The sequence below is a fragment of the Eptatretus burgeri genome, chromosome 4 (assembly GCF_056783735.1).
Source record: "Eptatretus burgeri isolate ZD-2024b chromosome 4, Ebu_testis_v1, whole genome shotgun sequence".
Taxonomy (NCBI): Eukaryota; Metazoa; Chordata; class Myxini; order Myxiniformes; family Myxinidae; genus Eptatretus; species Eptatretus burgeri.
Window position 1 is genome coordinate 137,580,354 of NC_140964.1, and position 20,236 is coordinate 137,600,589.

General features: G+C 46.8%; 1 protein-coding gene and 1 pseudogene across 2 annotated transcripts in view; both read left to right on the forward strand.

The window, feature by feature from the left end:
* Positions 1-721: 721 nt before the first annotated feature.
* Positions 722-20,236, forward strand: part of LOC147029209 (uncharacterized) — a 159,569-nt gene continuing 140,054 nt past the window's right edge. The window contains exon 1 of the mRNA XM_085876434.1: positions 722-834. The gene's annotated coding sequence lies outside the window, so the exon portion shown is untranslated. The remainder of the gene's footprint in view (positions 835-20,236) is intronic.
* The window catches only part of LOC147029210 (uncharacterized), a 67,615-nt pseudogene continuing 61,101 nt past the window's right edge, over positions 13,723-20,236 (forward strand). Inside the window, exon 1 of the transcript XR_015056847.1 lies at positions 13,723-14,151. The product of XR_015056847.1 is annotated as an uncharacterized LOC147029210 (transcript). The remainder of the gene's footprint in view (positions 14,152-20,236) is intronic.

Sequence of the window (20,236 nt, forward strand, 5' to 3'; positions counted from 1 at the left end):
CTGTGAGCGGTGTGAGATTCCTGAAGATCTCGAACACATCTTCACTCAATGTCCTCGGTACGGAGAACCCAGATCGTCCCTTTTCCACACTCCCCGAGAAATGGGGATCATCGGGTAAGGAGTGTCGGATACACTTTGCCATCTGAGCCAAAATCTCCCTCGACTCTGTAAATCGGTTTTACAATGTATTAAATGAACGGGGCGAACACCGTCAGTACCCTAGGGGTGTTTCGCTCAGCCGAGGTGTCCAGGTGTGTGGCATATGTGGAGCCTCTCGGCTCTGAGAATTGAACCTGGAACACATGTTCACTCAATGTCCTCAGTGGGGAGAACCAGATCACGTGTTTCACTCTGTGTTCCAGAGTTCGGGATCCCCTGGTCGTGTGAACCGGATACACTTTATCAGTTGATCCAGAATCTCCATCGACTCTGTAAATCGGTCTTAAAATGAATAAAGGAAATGGAGGCGAACAGAATAAACTCTGTGACTTGTTTTATTTTATATATTTGACTGGAATCGATGAGTTTGGGTTCATGGGGTTTATGGGGCCTCGAGACTCTGACAACACCGTGAAACACAAGAGGAAGAAGAAGATCTACATAAAAATCGAGGAAGAATTGAAGTCGTCAACAACGACAATGGAGATCAGTGATTGAAAGGAAAATAAAAGTGATTATGTGAATGAAGAAGAAGAAGAAGAAGAAGAAGAGAGGTAACCGGAAGTTGGAGGAAGAACTTCCGGGTTCATGTTCCTGTGACCTTGTTCTCTCCAACCCGGGTCCTCGTGGTCGGGGAGGAAATGATGTGAAGAGGAGGAGAGAGAGAGGGAAACGGTAATTTAAATATAAAATAATTCTCTGTTCCTTCATGACGGAAACGAAGGGAAGTTAAAGGAGTTTTTATTCAATGTTTGTTGAGGTGTTTGGTTGTTGATTTAATGAGGTGTTTTTCACTCGTTTTGTTTTATTCACCACGTTGTTTGATATGGAATCTGCAAAGCCGAGAAGCGAACGGAGAATTCTTCTTACATTCGTTTCTGACTTGACCTGTAACTTGTTCACAACTGTATACTCACCAATGATACCATAGTACGTGTAAATGCCGCACAGCTGATGATTTTGACGCAATTTCCGGTTACTTCGGCCTGGATTCGGGATCAGCGATCAAATAATGTAAATCACGATTAAAAAATATTTTTTTGATGATGCGGGAGATATCTTTATTAAAATTAACTTTGGGAAAAAATAATTCAACAAATAAATAAATAAACGATCACTTCTTGTCAAGAATAAAAGAAATTAAAAGTTCCGGAAAGAGTTTCAAAATCACTCCCAGTAATGTTAAATACTAAATAAACACTTCCTGTCATGAAAAAATCACTTTCGGAAGGATAAAATTAACTTTGGGAAAAAAGTAATTGAATAAATAAATCAACACTCCCATCATTCCCCATGACAAAAACCGGAAACAAAAAAAAAAACCAGAAACAAAAAAAAAAAAATGGAAGCAAAAGGGTCAGAGCCAACGACACGGAGTCACAAGTGCCAGGGTATTGTGTTGTTTTTGTTGTTTCCCATTCTCTCATGTGCACGCGTTAAGTAATATTCACAACAGAAATTAAACCCAATCGTGTTTATACACCGCACAGCATTTAAAAACAACCGGAAGCAAAAGGTCATATCCAACGACACAGATTCCAAAAAGCCAGGGGTGGTTGTTGTTGTTGTTGTCGTCGTCGTCGTCGTCGTCGTCGTCGTCGTCGTCGTCGTCGTCGTCGTCGTCGTCGTCGTCGTCGTCGTCGTCGTCGTCGTCGTCGTCGTCGTCGTTGTTGTTGTGTGTTTTTTTTTTTTTTTTTTTTTTTTTTTTTTTCCTATTCTCTCACGTGCACGCGTGAAGTATGAAGCTCACTGCGTTGGCTATTAATCATCATCGCCAAACTTCGTACAACGACGATTAAACCTCATTCTTCCTTGAAACGACAAAACTACCAGAAACCTTTTATTATTAACTTGTAAATCCAATTTTATCTCTAAATGAGGAGGTGAAACGAGGGTACGAGGTACGATTACCTACTTTACCTGTTCTGTGGGATATTTAACCTTCATCACCTGAATGGAGATAAAAACCTGATTCATCATCTAAAAACTCCCAAACATCGTGTGGGTCTAAAATGTAACATTCCTCGTTAATCTTCGGGGGACATTCCGTGTCAGGGATGTTGGACTCCTCAGGGAAATTATTCTGGAATTCTACAACTGACTGGGAACGTCATGAACACAGTCCCCCTCCCCTCCCCCTCCCCCCTCCTTTCATTATCCTCTCCGTTTCCCATCAAAGCACAAATCTCGTGTCTCAGATGATTTGACGAGATTAACCCCACATCCTCACTCCCCCTCCCGACCACGCTGTCCCTCCCTCCCGGCCACACTGTGTTCCCCCCCTCCTGGCCACACTGTGTTCCCCCCTCCCCGCCACACTGTGTCCCCCCTCCCTCCCCGCCACGCTGTGTTTCCCCCCTCCCCGCCACGCTGTGTTTCCCCCTCCCCGCCACGTTGTGTTTCCCCCCTCCCCGCCACACTGTGTTTCCCCCCTCCCCGCCACGCTGTGTTTCCCCCCTCCCCGCCACGCTGTGTTTCCCCCCCTCCCGCCACGCTGTGTTTCCCCCCTCCCCGCCACGCTGTTTCCCCCCTCCCCGCCACGCTGTGTTCCCCCCTCCCCGCCACGCTGTGTCCCCCCTCCCCGCCACGCTGTGTTCCCCCCTCCCCGCCACGCTGTGTTCCCCCCCTCCCCGCCACGCTGTGTTCCCCCCCTCCCCGCCACGCTGTGTTCCCCCTCCCCGCCACGCTGTGTTTCCCCTCTCCCGCCACGCTGTGTTCCCCCCTCCCCGCCACGCTGTGTTCCCCCCTCCCCGCCACGCTGTGTTCCCCCCTCCCGCCACGCTGTGTTCCCCCCTCCCCGCCACGCTGTGTTCCCCCCTCCTTGCCACGCTGTGTTCCCTACTCCCCACCACACTGTGTCCCCCTCCCCGCCACGCTGTGTTCCCCCTCCCCGCCACGCTGTGTCCCCCCTCTCCGCCACGCTGTGTTCCCCCCCTCGCCACGCTGTGTTCCCCCCTCCTCGCCACGCTGTGTTCCCTACTCCCCACCACGCTGTGTCCCCCCTCCCCGCCACGCTGTGTTCCCCCTTCCCCGCCACGCTGTGTTCCCTACTCCCCGCCACGCTGTGTCCCCCCCTCCCGCCACGCTGTGTCCCCCTCCCCGCCACGCTGTGTCCCTCCCTCCCCGCCACGCTGTGTCCCCCCTCCCCGCCACGCTGTGTCCCCCCTCCCCGCCACGCTGTGTCCCCCCTCCCCGCCACGCTGTGTTCCCCCCTCCCCGCCACGCTGTGTCCCCCCTCCCCGCCACGCTGTGTCCCCCCCTCCCTGCCACGCTGTGTCCCCCCCCATCCCCGCCACGCTGTGCTCCCCCCTTCCCCACCACACTGAGTTCCTTCCCCGCCACGCTGTGTTCCCCCCCCACCCCGCCACACTGTGTTCCTCCCCTCCCCGTCACGCTGTTTCCCCTTCTCCCCGCCACGCTGTCTTCCCTCCATGCCACGTTTTTTTTCTCTCTGCCCCCCCCGCCACCCTGCCTCCCTCCCCCCCTCCTTTGATTATCGTGTACGTTTCCCATCAAAGTACAAATCTCGTTTCTCAGATGACAAGACGAGATGAACCTGGAAATTTATCCTAATGTTCCTGTGGAAAGTGGTAATTCATGGTGTGTGTGTGTGTGTGTGTGTGTGTGTGTGTGTGTGTGTGTGTGTGTGTGTGTGTGTGTGTGTGTGTGTGTGTGTGTGTACACATGTGTATAATCTCCAGTATATATATATATATATATATATATATATATATATATATATATATATATATATACACACACACCCTTTTATTATTTATTTTGCCTGTGAATTAAAACAATTTGGAGTCACCACACATGATCGAGGTGCTTCCGTAATTCTTCATCATTCCCTTCACCTCACCACGTCATTCAATCGGCATTGCCGTGTTGTGAAAATATACGCATGGACACCGTGGGGCCACGCCGTACGTCTCTCAAAATACCACTCGGCACATGGAAATACCACACGTTGCTTCACTGATGTTGGAGGAGAGATTTTTCTTTTTCAATTTTATGGCATGTTCAGACCCATATATACACCTCCATATATACACCACATGGCCAGACGTAAAAGCGGTGAAGAAAGGAACCTTCAGCTATTCCATAAAACTTTTTGGATTTCCTGCTCTCTTGTAAAAATGTCAGAACCGCCTTGCAGAGTCTGGAATACTTCTGGTTCAAATGTTCGGTAGATCCAACATCCAATTCCCCCCCTTTCCCAGTTTCAAGAGGGAATTTAAGAAACAGATCCTTCAAATCTCTGAGTTTCCTCCAAGTATTGCAGGTCCCACTGGAGCAGTGGTTCCCAACCTGTGGGACGTGAGGGCCTTCCAGGTGGTTCGCGAGCACTTTTGGGCTCAAGATTAAAAAAAAATTTTTATTTTTAAATGTCCGACAAGCCTACCTGTCGGACATTTTTGGGGTCTTCAACCACTTAAACCTGTCGTTGCAAGGGCCCAACTGCACTGTCTCAGACTTCATCTCAAAGCTGGGATGGTTTGTCCGGAAGTTGGACCTCTGGATCAAGAACGTGGAGAGCAAACACTAAGGATTGTTCAAACTCCTGAATCCCCTTGAGAGCGAGCCCAATGATGAATTTTCCCAATAAATCGTCCGTCACCCTCACTGCTCAAGACTGAGTTGATGCATTACTTCCCAGACATGACATGTTGTGCCAACATCACCAATCTGTTTTCCGTTGAACCAGGCGATCTGCCTGTCAGGACCAGTCAACAAGAGGAGCTCATAGATATCCAGGCTGACGAGACAGCAAAGACGAAGCACAAGGAATGCTCTCCTATCAACTTCTGCGTGACCATGGCCGACTCGTACCCGACACTAGCCCGTCACGCTGTTCCCCAGCAACTGATTTTCCCCTCTACGTGGGAGTGCGAGCAGGGGTTCTCAGCCATGATGACCATTAAGTCAAAGAGCCGGAACCGTCTTGCTGCGCCCGGGCATGATTTCCGATGTGCTGTGAGCAATGTTATGCCCCACATCGACCAGCTGGTGGAGAAGAAACAGATGCAGCCCTCGCATTAAATTTTGTTCTTTGTTGACAGTTAGTTCATTTGTGTGTTCTACTTGTGAATAAATTGAGATCTTATCGAATTGAGTTTTTCTGGAACCAGGTGGTACGTGGCGATGGTATGGGACCTCCAAGTGGTACTCAATCAGAAAAAGGTTGGGAACCACTGCACTCGAGTGACACCCTGTCCAATGCAGATGTGAATTAAGACGACAGAGCAGAAAGAGGGGTGATATCCTTTCTTAAATCAATAAATATATAATTGTACTGAGTTTACAAGAATTGCTGATTTCTTAAAATTTCACGAGTCCATGAGATCAGATCCTCGTATCCAAAGCCAATCCATAATACTACAAGGATTTCTCACTCATTAAAATCTCAGAACTGCCATGCAGAGTCGGGAATGCTTCTGGTTCAAATGGCTGTCAATGTTCGCCAAATCCAGAACATCCATGCACACTTCTTTAATACTTCAAAATGGTTGCAATCTGGATTCTTCACACAGAGGGAATTTAAAAAACATTGTTCAAATCTTTGGGTTTCCGACAAGTATCGCAGGTCCCGGTGGAGTGACACTATATTCTCGAGAGGAATGAATTAAGACGACCCGGCAAAAGGAGGGATGACTGCCTTTCTAAAATAAATAAATACACTTAGTTGAAAGAATCTCTGATTTATTTCACTTTTCAGATCTAACTCCATATTTGGAAAGTTATTTAGTCCACAAGATTGGATCCTCAAATGCGAAGCCAGATTTTGAATACAGACAGCACTTTAATTAGTCCATGAGAGGTGATCGTAGTCCCAAGTTGAGGTGTTTTTGAGCAGGCCGAAGAAAATGCCGGTTTAAACCAGCGATGTGACAGCAGGCTGACCAAGATGGTGTGCAACCATTTCTGTAAGGTTTATTTTGTTTGTTCTCGAATAAGCACCCCCTAAATTATCTTTAAACGGAGTGTTTTAATTTACCCCAACACCCAGTTTTCATTCACACACTCCCTTGGGGTTCCCTTGATATGCACGCAAAGTTTTGTGCCACTTGGTTTCATGGTTTCGGAGTTATGGAGGAGACACTCACTGACACACTCACTGATTATTTTCGACATGCCAATACCACCCATGGCTTTGCTGACGGAGAGACAGACACAGACTTGACACTTTGCTTTTATGTCCTTTCATTGCAAAAATATATTCACAAAAAAAACATTTTAAAAAGCAGATGTGAGCAAAAAAGAAACAATTCATGAATACATCAAAAAGAACAATCAATTGTTTCATTTTTTACAAAACACATTTTTGGACTCACGATGCAGTGACAAAGTTTGTCAGGTGTTGATAACACTCTGCATGTACAGAGGAAGTGATGACATCAATCTCAGGGTGATTTTGTAAAAACAGCTCGAGACCAGACAGTGCCTTCAGAAAGTGTTCACACCCCTTCACATTTTGTTGTGTTGCAGCCTCAATGTAAAATGGATTAAATTTCATTGCTTTTTGTAACTGATCTCCACAAAATTCCCTGTCATGACAAAGTGAAAACATGTTTTTGGAAATCTTTACAATTTCATAAAAAAACTAGAGGGGGAGCACTCGGTAGAGTGCAAAACCTCCGCCGCCAATACTGCTCGGTCACTCAAGTGAACCTGATATCCTATTCATTCAATTTGATGTCAACAGTGCTCACAGAGTTATACTTTGCAACTTTTCCTTTTACTTTTAACTTTTACATACTCAATTCATTCGTCATAACTCGATTCCTTGAGACAGAAATTGATTTTACGTGGGTATATCCACCTGAAGTTCCAAAATCTGCCGCAATTATAATTTTGGCATGTTTTTTGTTGGAAATCACTTATAACATGTAGAAATGGAAAAAAAAAATCGAAATTTTGTTGAAAAAAAAGTTGCAAAATTTTTTTTTTCTCTAACAATTTTTTTGGGTTTGGGGGGGGGGGTTGGAAATCAGTTACAACATGGAGAAATGCAAAAAAAAAAGAAATCGAAATTTTGTTGAAAAAAAAGTTGCAAAAAAATTTTTTCTCTCAATTTTTTTTTGGGGGGGGTGGGGGGGGTTGGAAATCACTTAAAACATGTAGAAAAGCAAAAAAACAAAATTTCAAATTGGCCGCCATAGCGGCCATATTGGATGTTGGACCAATTCCAAAATCTAATGGCATGATCCTTGGACCAGACCTAACCGCCCCCACCAAGTTTCGTCAAAATCCGTCGAGGAGTTTTTCCGTAATACTGTTCACAAGCAAACAAACAAACAAGCAGTCGTAGACTGGTACTAACGAAATCGTCAACTTGACCTCTGACCTTGTCTAATAAAAGCTGTCTCGAGAGAAGGTAGCGACGCAAACCAGAAGTTTCTACGATGATTCTGTACCAAACCATCAAAAATCGTAACGTCGACCGAAGCAAAAATCTTTATTTCTCCACGCAATTATTCAATGTTATTTTATCAAAGTCACAAAAACGTAATATTCGGCCATCCACCATCAATCTTTACATAATCCTACGGCTCAGCGAGTCAGGCATGCGACGATAACCTTCATTGGGATAAAAAAAAATGACTTTTAAACACCATCTTTATCGAAAACACCGTTAGCGCGCACACGGAAAACCTTAACGTGACTCAACGACGCGTCTGCTCAAGCGCACTGCATCATGGGACGACCCGTGACGCGTCGAGTGAAATATTTTTTTTATACAATCTTAAAACGTCTCCAAAACATCCGATTTTTACCAGAATTTCGACAACTGAGTTTTAAGTGTTCTAAGCGATCGCAAAAACCGAAGACAGAATTAAAATCGAAGTGAAAACGAACTCGTAACGTCGAGCGAAGCAAAAATACTCCATTTCTCCACATTAATTTACGGAATTATGTTTGACCTCACTGTGACCTTGACCTTTGACCGATTTTGACCAAAATCTAATAAGTGATAGCCATCACCCTCCTGAATCACGGGGTGTAATTTGATATTGGTTGCTTCTTCCGTTCTCGAGTTATCGTGCCTACAAACAAACAAACACACAAACAAACTAGAACGGGCACTCATAGAGCGCATACCTTCGCCGCCACTACTTTTTTTGTTCTTGGTATGAGTGTGGGGAACTGGTTTCATATGAATGGTCCTGTGACACAAACCACATATCTATAATGTCATGACTCCCCCCCCCGACTTTCCGGGGCTACGGACTAAACAACAATCAACTCACGTCGTTTTGGCGAGTCTTCACTCGCAAGCTCGGTGAATATAACGTTTCAACAAGAGAAGGTAATCTCGTTTGATGCTGGTTTCATGCAAATCGAATAAGAATTGACTGAGTTATGCCAAAAACCGCATATTTTTCAAGGGCGTGACCCCCCCCCCCCCAACATTTTACCCCAACCGGTGACATGTGTTTTGACGTCATTGTGTCACAAGATTGGGCATTAAATTCTGAACATTTTGGTGCTGGGTTCATGTAAAGCGGACAAGAATTGACCGCGTTATGACAAAAACCGCATATTTTTCAAGGTCGTGACCCCCCTGACCTTTGACCCCTAACGGGTAACAAGAGTATGGGCGTCATTGTGTCATATTGCATATCACAAGATGAGGCGTTGAATTCTGAACATTTTGGCGTTAGTTGCATGCAAATTGAATAAAAATTGACCGTGTTATCGTAAGAAGACGATTTTGACCTTTTCTTGACCTTGACCTTTGACCCGAACGATCCCAAAATCTAGTCGAATGCTTCCTGGCTAATAACCAATCATCCCACCAAATTTCATGCAATTCGGTTTAATACTTTTTGAGTTATACGAATCACAAGATTACAAATAAATAAATAAATACACGCCGACCAAAACATAACCTTTCGCAGAATGCGAAGGTAACAAACAAACAGAAATGGGAAGTGATCAATATACTTACGAAATCTTCAGATTAAATCTTTAGATTTCGTAAGTAACAAACAGAAAGGGATGAAAACAGTAACTTCCATACATCTTCGATGGCGGGGGTGAATGAAAAGCTTGAAATGTGTTGAGTCAAAAATTATTCAACCCCTTTGATCTGGCACTCCAAATTGAGCTCAGGTTCATCCATTTTGCTTTGGTCATCCTTGAGATGTCTCAAAAATTTGATTTGAGTCCACCTGTGACTAACTCAATTGATTGGACATGATTTTGAAAGAAACAAACTTTTCTATGTTAGGTCCCACAGTTGACAGTTCATGTCACAGCAGAAACTCCAAAATGAAGTCCAAGAACTGTCCATAGAGCTCCGGGATAAAACTGTGAGGAGGTATAGATCTGGGGAAGGGTATAAAACAATTTCTAGAATGTTGAAAGTTCCCAAGAACACAGTGAGCTCCATCATTAGGAAATGGAACGACCCAGACTCGACCCAGAACTGGCTATCCGACCAAGCGAGCGAGCTCTCGTGTGCAGCCTGTGGCTGCTGGTTGCATCATTTTCTGGGGGCATGACTGTGCTGTTAATTTAGTGCCCTCTACTACCAGTGCATTGCAACTCATTTTGCCATCCTCAGAAGGATGACAAGCTGTTAACCCCACCTGGTGTTAATTCAATGGGTGACAGGGGCTCACACTCAAGACCCTAAGATCTTCAGCCAGCCACCTTAACCGTGAAGCCAACAGCAGGCTTTGGAGGATTCTGTTTTTCGTTTATGTATCTTTTCACTCAACAAGTGCGACTCTCGGCCCACGTTCTGTTCATGTCCAATACCCCCCCAGCCTTGTGGCATGATTCACATGTATTTCTTCTCCCTGTGTTCCTATCTCTATCAATTCTGCAACAGACTTTCAGTCTGCTTTCTGCCAACCTTTTATAAGTATTTGGAGAAGATTCAGGAAGGTTAAAGACAACCAAATTATTTTTTTCTTCCATCCCTTTCAGCCATCCCCTCTGTTGCACAATTTGAACGATCTTCATTCTGCCTGGAGAATGTTCCTGAAAGCTCACCTCCAGTGAGGGATATGTTATGATGTTCAGACTTGGCATGCTGTGCTTGGTTTACCAAGTGTACTTTTGTTACATTCAGCATATATTCACCCCAATCTTTTCTCCCAAGACCCTTTGAAACCCAACACACCTTTTGCAACACAGACCTCCAAGACCCTTTCGATCCACTTCATCCCTTTCGAACCCTGAAGACCCTGAGACTCCTTTCTACTCTTTGGACCTTCATACCTTTTAATACCCTGTAGATCCGTTTGACCGAATCAACATTGTCGTCAAATGGTATCTTTCACGGATGGAAGGAATGTTACACACAAATGGATGGATGAACCAGCATATGATGACACATAGATGTATCGTGTAAAATTATAAAATCATATTTAACAGCAAAGATATCGAGGCAGCGGTCTGTTGCTTCCTGCACCACCCAGGTGGTTTCGACACCACCCGTTCGACACGACCCAGCTTTCTACACTTCGCAGGTTCAATTTTTTTTATCTGATTGAAAAAAATGGTTATTTTCCTGCAGGTTTGGATTCTTTTGAAGCAACTTTATTTTTAAAATTTCTCTCCAAGGAGAGTTTCTTTGTTTCAGGATTCTCCAGACAGACGGCATTAGCCTATTATTATATCGAGGTGGTGTGGCCAGCGCCCGATTTAGGGGCAGGTGATCCAGGTAACTGCCTCGGGTGACGGGTTTGGGTGAGCCTGCCACGAAGATACATGAGATGGCCAAAAGTACTGTTTGCGGACACATGCTCGCCCAACATCTCATTCCAAAATCATGGGCAGTTATATGGTGTTGATTCCCCCTTTGCTGCTAAAACAGCCTCCACTCTTCTGGGAAAGCTTTCCACTAGAGGTTCGAACATTGCTGCGGGGATTTGCTTCCAATCAGCCACAAGAGCATTGGTGAGGTCAGGCACTGATGTTGGGTGAGGAGGTCTGGCTTGCAGCAGGCATTCCAATTCTCCCAAAGATGTTTGGGGTTGAGGTCAGGGCTCTGTGCAGACCAGTCAAGTTCTTCCACACCGATCTCGACACACCATTTCTGTATGGACTTCGCTTTGTGCACGGGGACATGATCATGCTGAAACAGCAAAGGGCCTTCCCCAAACTGCTTGCCACAAAGTTGGAAGCACAGATATCATCTGCATTGTCATTGTATGATGTCGCCTTAATATTTCACTTCACTGGATCAAAAGGGTCCAGCTTGAACCAAGATAAACAGCCCCAGACTATAATTCCTCCTCCATCAAACGTTAGAGTTGGCACTGTGCATTCGTGCAAGTAGCGTTCTCTTGGCATTCACTAAACTCTGATTTGTCCCTCGGACTGCGAGATGGTGAAGCGTGTTTCATCACTCCAGAGAATCCATTTCCACTGGCCCCGACTCCAATGGCGGCTTGTAATTGCGCATGGTGATCTTTGGCTTGTGTGTGGTTGTTTGGCCATGGAAACCCCTTTCATTAAGCTCTCGACAAACAGTGCTTGTGCTGACCTTGCTTCCAGAGTCAGTTTGGAACTCTGTAGTGAGTGTTGCAACTGCCGACAGACAATTTTTCTGTGCTTCGCACTTCAGGATTCAGTGGTCCCATTCTATGAGCTTGTGTGGCTGACCACTTCACAGCTGAGCTGTCTTGCTCCGAGACGTTTCCACTCCACAATAACAGCACTTGCATTTGACAGGAGAGCTCGAGCAGGGCAGACATTTGACAAACTGACTTGTTGGAAAGGTGGCATCCGATGACAGTGCCACGTTGAAATAGCTGAGCTCTTCGGTATGGCCCATTCAACTCCCACTGTTTATCGATGGAGATTGCATGGCTGTGTGCTTGATTTCATACACTTGTCAGCAATGGGTGTGGTTGAAATAGCCGAATCCACCAATCAGAAGGGGTGTCCGCATTCTTTTGGCTAAGCAGTGTACAACAGGTATGAACAAGGAAATTTGGCACAGGAGGTGGCAATTCAAATTTGGTCAATCATGTCTGCTCGACCGACACCATGATTCAGATTCAATAAATCCGTCAAGCTAACGACTCAATTTAACACGAGGATTGGGTTGGGGGAGAGCGGGGATGAGAAAAGTGGGGCAGGTGCAGGGATCTCACCATGGGGTTAAAATTAAATAATAATAACAAAAAAAATTACACTCATTTTGGTGGAGGAGGAACGGGGGGTGGGTGGGCGGGTGGAGGCAGTTTCGGGGTCAAGAACATACGGCATCAACCACACACTGTCCCGTGACAATACCCTTGCTCCCCCCTCACCTCTGACTGCTCTCACTACCACCTCAACACTGCATGCCCTCACCATTTCCTGCACTCGCTGCACCCATCACCACTGCCTACACTTGCTACCCCCTCATAAGTTTTTCAAATGTTGAACAAATCGAGAGGGGGTTCTGAAGACAACTCTGACGTGCGGCGTCATGTGTGGGCCGGCCCTATGTGGCTCAGTTGCAGATTGATCACATCTGGCCTCACGCTGTGTGAAGGGAAATTCATTCATTCATTCATTGGAAGCATGCGCTCAGCATGTCGCTGTGTCAGCTTTCCACCAGTACTCCAGGTGTCGCTGTCAGACCATACCCCAGGCAGATGCCTGGCTTATCCAAATCTCTTCGGGATATGACACTGCAGGCACCCACCTGAAGGAACAGCCTCAGGTTAACCCGAGGAGATTGGTGGATGACACCTCAGCACCACCCCAACACACACAACAGTGTGTTTTGCAGAGTGAAGTGTTTCTTGGTGGCCGGAGTGCAAATCCTGCGACCAACCTCGGAAAGGCAACCGACTGCTGGAGGACATCCGCAAACGCAGTTAGCACCAGATATGGATGGTTTTGGCTCACGAGCTCCTCTGCCCTTTGGCAGGTTTTGTATTTCGTCCTGCTGGGTGTCCGTGAAAGGGAAATGAGGAAGAAGAAAAGGAATAAGACGTTCTTCCCAACCATGGCTTTTCTGTTTGTTTTGTCCTTGTTTTGTGCAACCTTGGTTACGGATATTGATTAAATGCTGATTCATGAAACAATAATTGGAGAGCAAGGGGAAAGAGTGGAGGTGAGGTGGTGATGGGGAACTTTCATTTATCATTCTGTCATTTTGTTTGCTGTGGCTGCTGGTTACATCATTGCTTCGAGTCTGGCTGAACCACTGATTTAGTGCCCCCTGTAAATGAGAGAAGAAATTTGGAATTTGGGCAGTGTGCCAGTGATAACTTGGCTACTCTTCAAGAAAGATGCCGTGGGGTCTTTAATGTCCACCAACTAATGCTGTAAGAGGGGATGCCCTGTTGATCGTTCATCTGAAAGACGGCACACACATTGATCCCTTTCTGTGAAACACGACGGTGACAGTTTATAGCCGCATCGGGATTCAAACCCAAGCTGGACAACTCAGAGGCAAGTGTGCCCACCTCAGGCCATCCTGCCAGCCCACATGGGGCGAACAAACTGGCTATAAACCCTACAATGATGGGATAAAATACAGAGGAAAGAAAATAACATGTACAACATTTCCTTTTTTAACATTACCATTGTGTCCCTGGCAGGTCATCGGTGAAATGGACAACTTCTTGGAATGGCTCCAATCACAAGGTCTGAGAGCAGAAACAGCCCAAGCAGTGATCAATGTACTTGGAATTGAGAATCGGAAGGTTCTTCGAGCTTGTACAGACTCCGACTCATTGCGAACAGAGCTCCTCTCTCTCACCAAAGAGAAATTTAAATTTGCAATGTACGCTGACTTCTGTAAATTTACGAAATCTTTTTTGAAGCCACAGGTTGTCCAGCTTGCAGGATCTTCTCTGTTGGGAAGTGTGTTCGTCAACTTAGAGAATGTTATTCGAGAACTTTGCAGTTTCTGCCAAAAGTTTGTTGGATTCCAAAATGTGCAGCTGGAAAATGTTCCTGATTTCCATGGAATCGGTTTCAGTTATGTCTGCAACCTCCACTGTCAGGATGATGGATTCACACCCAAGTCTGGTACGTCACTATTTTATACCTACGAGTATCAAGAAATACCTTGTTATTCAACCATGAATGTGTTTTTTCTTGTAACTTATGGAATCTCTTTTGGAACAATTTTGTGTTGCTGAAGTTTAGATTCTTGATGGACCAAGTCAATGTTTTTTCCTTGAAATGACATGACATTCCAAAGTGTTCCATGTTTCACAGCACATTTAGGTTATTCACATGAAGGAAGTAGTTTGTTTACCCCTTGTATAGGCATGGATATTGTGATGGACATCCTATGGGAGAAATGATTGTTGCACTGAAAATGTCTGGGCTGTCAGCTGAGGCCTGGATTGAGAGATCTGTCGGGATGGAGCGGAGGCCTTAGATGTTTGAGGTTCACACAGTGAGGGACAGGGAGAAGGTGTCGAGAGGGTGGGAGGTGTGGAGGGTGAGGGACTGGGGAGGGGGGGCGAAGGCGGAAGGGGCGGGATGGGTGGAAGGTGGGAGGGGATGAGATGAGGGTAACATGAGAGGGTGTGAGTTGTGGGTTTTGGGGGGGGGGGAGCTTCCAGAGGATGAGGTGAGGGGAATGAATAAATAAAGTACTGTGCAAGGTTGGAGTTCGTGCGTGTGGGGGGATGCATTGAGAGGGTCGGGTGAAAAGGGATGCGGAAAGAGGGGACATGAAGTGGAGGGATGCTGATTCCAAATTCTCAAATTGAACAATGAATACATTCTTCAGAAGAAGAGTAATAGATGATGGTGAAGGTGAGGTACTCTTCATGGAAAAATAAGTAAAGTGAAGCATTTTTCAATGCTTTTAAAAGAACAAGCATTTCTCATCAATGAAGAGTTTGAAGTGTCTGGTGAGTCAAATTGAGTCACTGAAACGACACACACACACACACACACACACACACACACACACACACACACACACACACACACACACACACACACACACACACACACACACACACACACACACACACACACAGCGTGTGCGAAAAACTCCTCTTTAGCATCCATACATCATTTCACAAGGGTTCTGTTTATGATCGGATATGACGGCAACACATGGACAACGATGTAACAGAAAAACACAAAGACTCCGGTTTGGAAAAAATTCGCTTTAATTTGGTAGATGCAGCATCTGGGAGTGACAAGTTCGTTCAACAAGTGCAAAAAAAAAAAAAACCCAACCCAGAAGTCAACGTGGGAGTTCACAAAATTATTTTGCAGCTTAACCACATCAATTTATCGTTTCACTGAGTCAAGAATGGGGAAACACCGAACCTCTGAACTGGTTGTTCACACTCCCGCTCGTTTTTATTGTTAAGGCCCGGTCACACCTTGACGTTTTAGCCAACGTATGCCGATTTTTGAATTTTTTTTCTAAAACGCTGGCACACGTTGAATACGTTATGGGTAAGTTTTGATAACATTGAGAGCACGCTGGCATACGTCGTAGTACGTTGCCATACGTCGTTGTACGTTGGCTTTAAACGTTGTACTTTTCGGTTGTCCTCAAATTTTTTCATGCTTGAAATTTCACGACGTATGCCGGCGTATGACTCACACGTTCCGCTACGCTGGCCACAAGTTGTAGGCACGGTCTGCGATCGTTGACAGACGTCAACACATGCTACTTGTAAGTTAATCATAAGTTGAGACACGCCGAGGTAATGTTTAGAGTACCCGAAACTTATTTCCTACCTATGATTAACGTGTTGTTGGCACGTTACGCGATCGTTGCCACACATCGACAGACGTTACTTTTAAGTTACTCATAGGCTGAAAGACGTCGGTATAATGGATCGTCCTTGCGTCAGCGTCCACGGCCACGGCCAGGACACTTATTTGCAGCATTCTTCAAACTTGTCTTCGGCATGACGAGGATGTTCACACTTCGATGTCTAGCTTGGCTATGATTCCAATTGTCCATCGGCAGCGTCTATTTAAAATAGTCGAGTTTGAGTGTTTTAACACGTTCAGAAGAAACGTTTCAAATTTCCAAACCCCAGCGTCAAAAAAAAAAAACAAAAAAAAAAAAACAAAGGCGAGTGACAGCAATTTAAATCGTTCATTGTAAACAATGAAACTAGCTGAGTGGTACCGTTTAAAAGTCGTTGAGTGTAAAAAAAATCCAATTGTTGAGCGCAAGCGTCTACTTTCAATAGTGGAGATGCAGCCATTTAAATCGTTGAGTGGCAGCCTATGAACCTACCCGTGGACACGCGGACGCAAGGACGATCCATCATAGCCCACACCCTCCCCCTCACACCCACCTACTACTGCCAACATGAACAAACTACGACTAATACTAATACTGATACTGATACTGTTACTGCTGACATGGACATCGACTCAAAAAGGACTCAAAAACACTGTTGGGTTCCCCTTTTATGAACACCATTTTTATATACCAATTCCCAAAACCGCTGGGAACACGTCTTTATATGGCAGTTGTAAGCTAGAAACACATTCATTTTTTTTTTTTTTTGTCGACCGGAAGACGTCATTGGAATACGTCTACATACGTCGATGTGTGTTGGGACTACGTAAAGAATTGGTTCAAAGCACGTCAAACATAAGTTAGAAATAAGTTTCGCGTAAAAAAGACATTACCGCGACGCGTTTCGACTTATGAGTAGCTTATAAGTAGCCTTTGTGGACGTGTGTAAGCGTCCACACATCGTGTGTAAAACTTATCCCCATCGCATGCAGAACGTGTGTCATACGCCGAGTACGTCATAAAATTTTGAACATGTTCAAAATTTATTGACGTACTCTACTTACTACGACTTATGATAGCGTATTTAGCGTTCTACTCGCGCATACCAAACTTACCCATACCGTATTCGACGTGCCCCAACGTTTTTAGACACACTTTTTGTTACGTCGGCATACGCTGGCAAGATCGCCAAGGTGTGACCGCGATTTTGACCCTTTCATTTCTACGGCAGTTATGATTTGAATCGTTGTGCGTCAGCCTTTTCATAGGCTACGCCACGACATCGTCGGCGATGCGTGCAACGCGCTATGCCTGAGTTAGACTATCGTTGGGCATCGGTTGTGTAGGCCGACAACAGGTTCAGCATTCGTTGGTATAAGTTATCTATAACACAACGAAACGTTCTGTGTAGTTACCAATGCGTTATACATAAGACCAAGTCGCTATGAATACGTCCGAATCTTTAAAAAAAAAAACATCAAAAGTTCAACGTAAGCCAGCGTTTTACATAAATTTTAACACGTTGCCATCGCTGGCTAAAACGTCAAGGTGTGACCGGGCCTTTACAGTTGTGGAAATTCGCAAACCACCATTCAGGTCCCGTAGGTGAGATATCTCTGTAAGTACATGTGTAGTTAGCCCCAAACCCGTTGTTTAGAGGGAATAAATGTGATTCATTCGGGCTGCGACGCTTTGAGATAGCCGTTTTTCTGTTCTATCTTTATTTTGAACCAACCACGTCTCAACCGCCATCACACAACAACCACCAACCACAACGCCGCTTCACAACAACAACAACAACAACGCCAACAGCCACGATCTTTACCTTCACAACTCGCACCTGCAAACATCGCATCACCATCATTCTGGACGGCACCATGGCCATAAACCACCACCATAAACCCTCCACCACCTTCACCTCTCTCCTTCTGCGGCCATTCCCGCACCACCTGTGAGCACCGAGCGTCGGGCGGTCCTGGGCTCGTACAAGACACGCGCCGAGCCGCGAGTGCAAAATGCGGCCTTTCCGAGGAGAATTCGGATCAGGAATGCGACACGCCCACTTCTGATCCGTCCAATCAGCAAGCGCGGGACGGTTTGGCCCCGCCTCCAGGCGCGTCTGTGTGGAATCGAGATATGCAAATTCTAGGATCAGGGGAGACTCACGCCCCTTTTCCTCCGTCCAATGGGTGAGCGTGGCTCCACCCCCGAGCTCATTCAGATCCAGAAATTTGCATATGGGTTCTCCTGCCGGCCTATAAAGCGCCGAGCGCGGGGCGAATCTGGGTCGAGTCGGTTTGGGTCGAGTCGGTCTCGGCAGAGTCGGTCTTGGCAGAGTCGGCCTCAGAAGAGCGGAGAGTGTTTTGGGCAGAGTCGGGTTGGAGCGCGGAGTGGAGTCGGGAGGTGAGGGCATACAGGTGGTTTGCTGCAGTCGGCTGAGGAGAATTGGGGAAGAGACCGAGGAGCTCGGGTCCGAGGCAAGGAAGACGGCGGTCGGCGCACGAGGTTGCGGTGGAATCGCTCGTCACGGGACCCAAGCAAGCCAGCTATCCTCTTTCCCCAGAGCATCAACAATTCCCCCCCCTTTATCCCCCGCGCTGAGATAGTGCGAAAAGGGGGCCCCGTTCCCACCCCACTCCAAGCAGTGCCAACGAAACCCGCGAAGGAGCACGAAGTCGGGGCACCGCCGCGCTGCCACGTTTGCGGCTCATCACAAAGACACGGGTAGGATCCACCCGGTCTCGTGGACCTGACCGCTCTTTCAGGTCCCGCGCAGGTGTTGGCCCGCGGGCCCCGTCTGCCCCCTTGTCTTTGATGGTGGCCCTTTTCTTTTGTTTCTGTGTAAACGTGTGTGTGTGTGGCACCAGTCTGGTGAAGTAAAACTGTGTAAGTGTTGCCATGTGTACGCGTAGTCGGTTGTAGATCTGCATTGTTGTGTTTCTTTTGTTGCAATTGCTTTATGTGCATTCTGTTTAATTGTAAATGTGTGCTCTACATGTGCCGCGGAATAAATGTGCATCATGTTGAACTGTTTTCCCGTTTTGCTTCGTCTTTTCCTTTATTGAATCTCCATCTTGCTTCACGTAAAGGGTTGGTCGTGGGCTTATTACGCCCGATAATTAATCGGAACCGTCGAGGCCGACGATAACACCGCTCGGTTATCCCGATAGTACGGAACGGGTCGCTTCAGCGGCCCGTGTTCGGGGTGGACCTGTGGCGAGGTGCGATCGCCCGGTCTGCGCTCCGCGTGGGTACTGAGGTAGGTCGAGTTTGGCGAACAACCCTATCCCACGCGGGTGGCCGATTGGCCCGATCGTGGTGAGGCCGAAAGGCCCACCCGTGACTAGCTCCCGGCGTTAGTCCGAGAGGGTCACGACAGAATTTTCCATCCGGTGGGCGACGTGCCGTGATTCGAGTCACGTGGCCGTTCGCACGCCGGCGGGCCCGAATCCGTAACACTGGTGTCAGGTCGTGCGATACAAACCCATCCCCCTCCTCGCGGCACTGGTGTCGGAGAGCGGGAAAACGGGCTCTCCTGTCTCCAGCTAAATTCACGGGAATCGGTCCAGGGGTGAGAGGAGCGACCCCCGATTCCCCCCAAATTACGAGCAAGCTAAATTAACCCCTTACGAGAAATAAGATGGACTCTCAAGGCAAGCGGGAGCCAGGGGTCGATATTGATGTAGAATTGTTAGAATCCATGGTCCAGGATGGAATCCCCGTGCAGGAAATGCTTGTTGTGCAAGACGAACTCCCCCAACCAAACCCAGAGCCCGAAATGGGCACGGCAGAGGCCGCGGTGTATGACACTCCCCCCCACCCCGCCTCCGTCAAAGTCCTCCCCCAGTCCTCGGCGGACCCGCGCCTGAGGGCGAAGCGATTGCCGCAGACCCACTTAACGTGGGCCAGGTAAACATGATTTTGCAGGCAATAAGCGGAATGATGCAACAAATGAACGAAAAAATGGATGGAAATACGCAACAAATGAAAAAACGAAATGAAGGCGTATTTGAAGGAAGAAATGAGAGAACTGCGGGGTGAGACGCAGAACATGGGCCGAAGCTTGCAGGCGGGCATGAAGGCAATAATAGGGGAGTGCGTAATGGCGACGCCACGTGTGGGAGCGAACGAGCTGGGAGGGGGTGCAATGGCTGTCAGCCCCGCGGTGGAGGCGGGTGAGGACAAAATAATTCGGGAGACGTGTTGGGCGAGGGTCGTGACGGAAAAAGTGACAGTGACCGAGAGGGAAAAATTAAATGTGGTGACCAAAACGTGTGAGACGAGACACGAAGTGACGACACAGGAAATAATAGTAGAGACACGGGAGATAGAAGGTGAATTGGACGGGGTTAGTGACGAACACACACACACACAGAG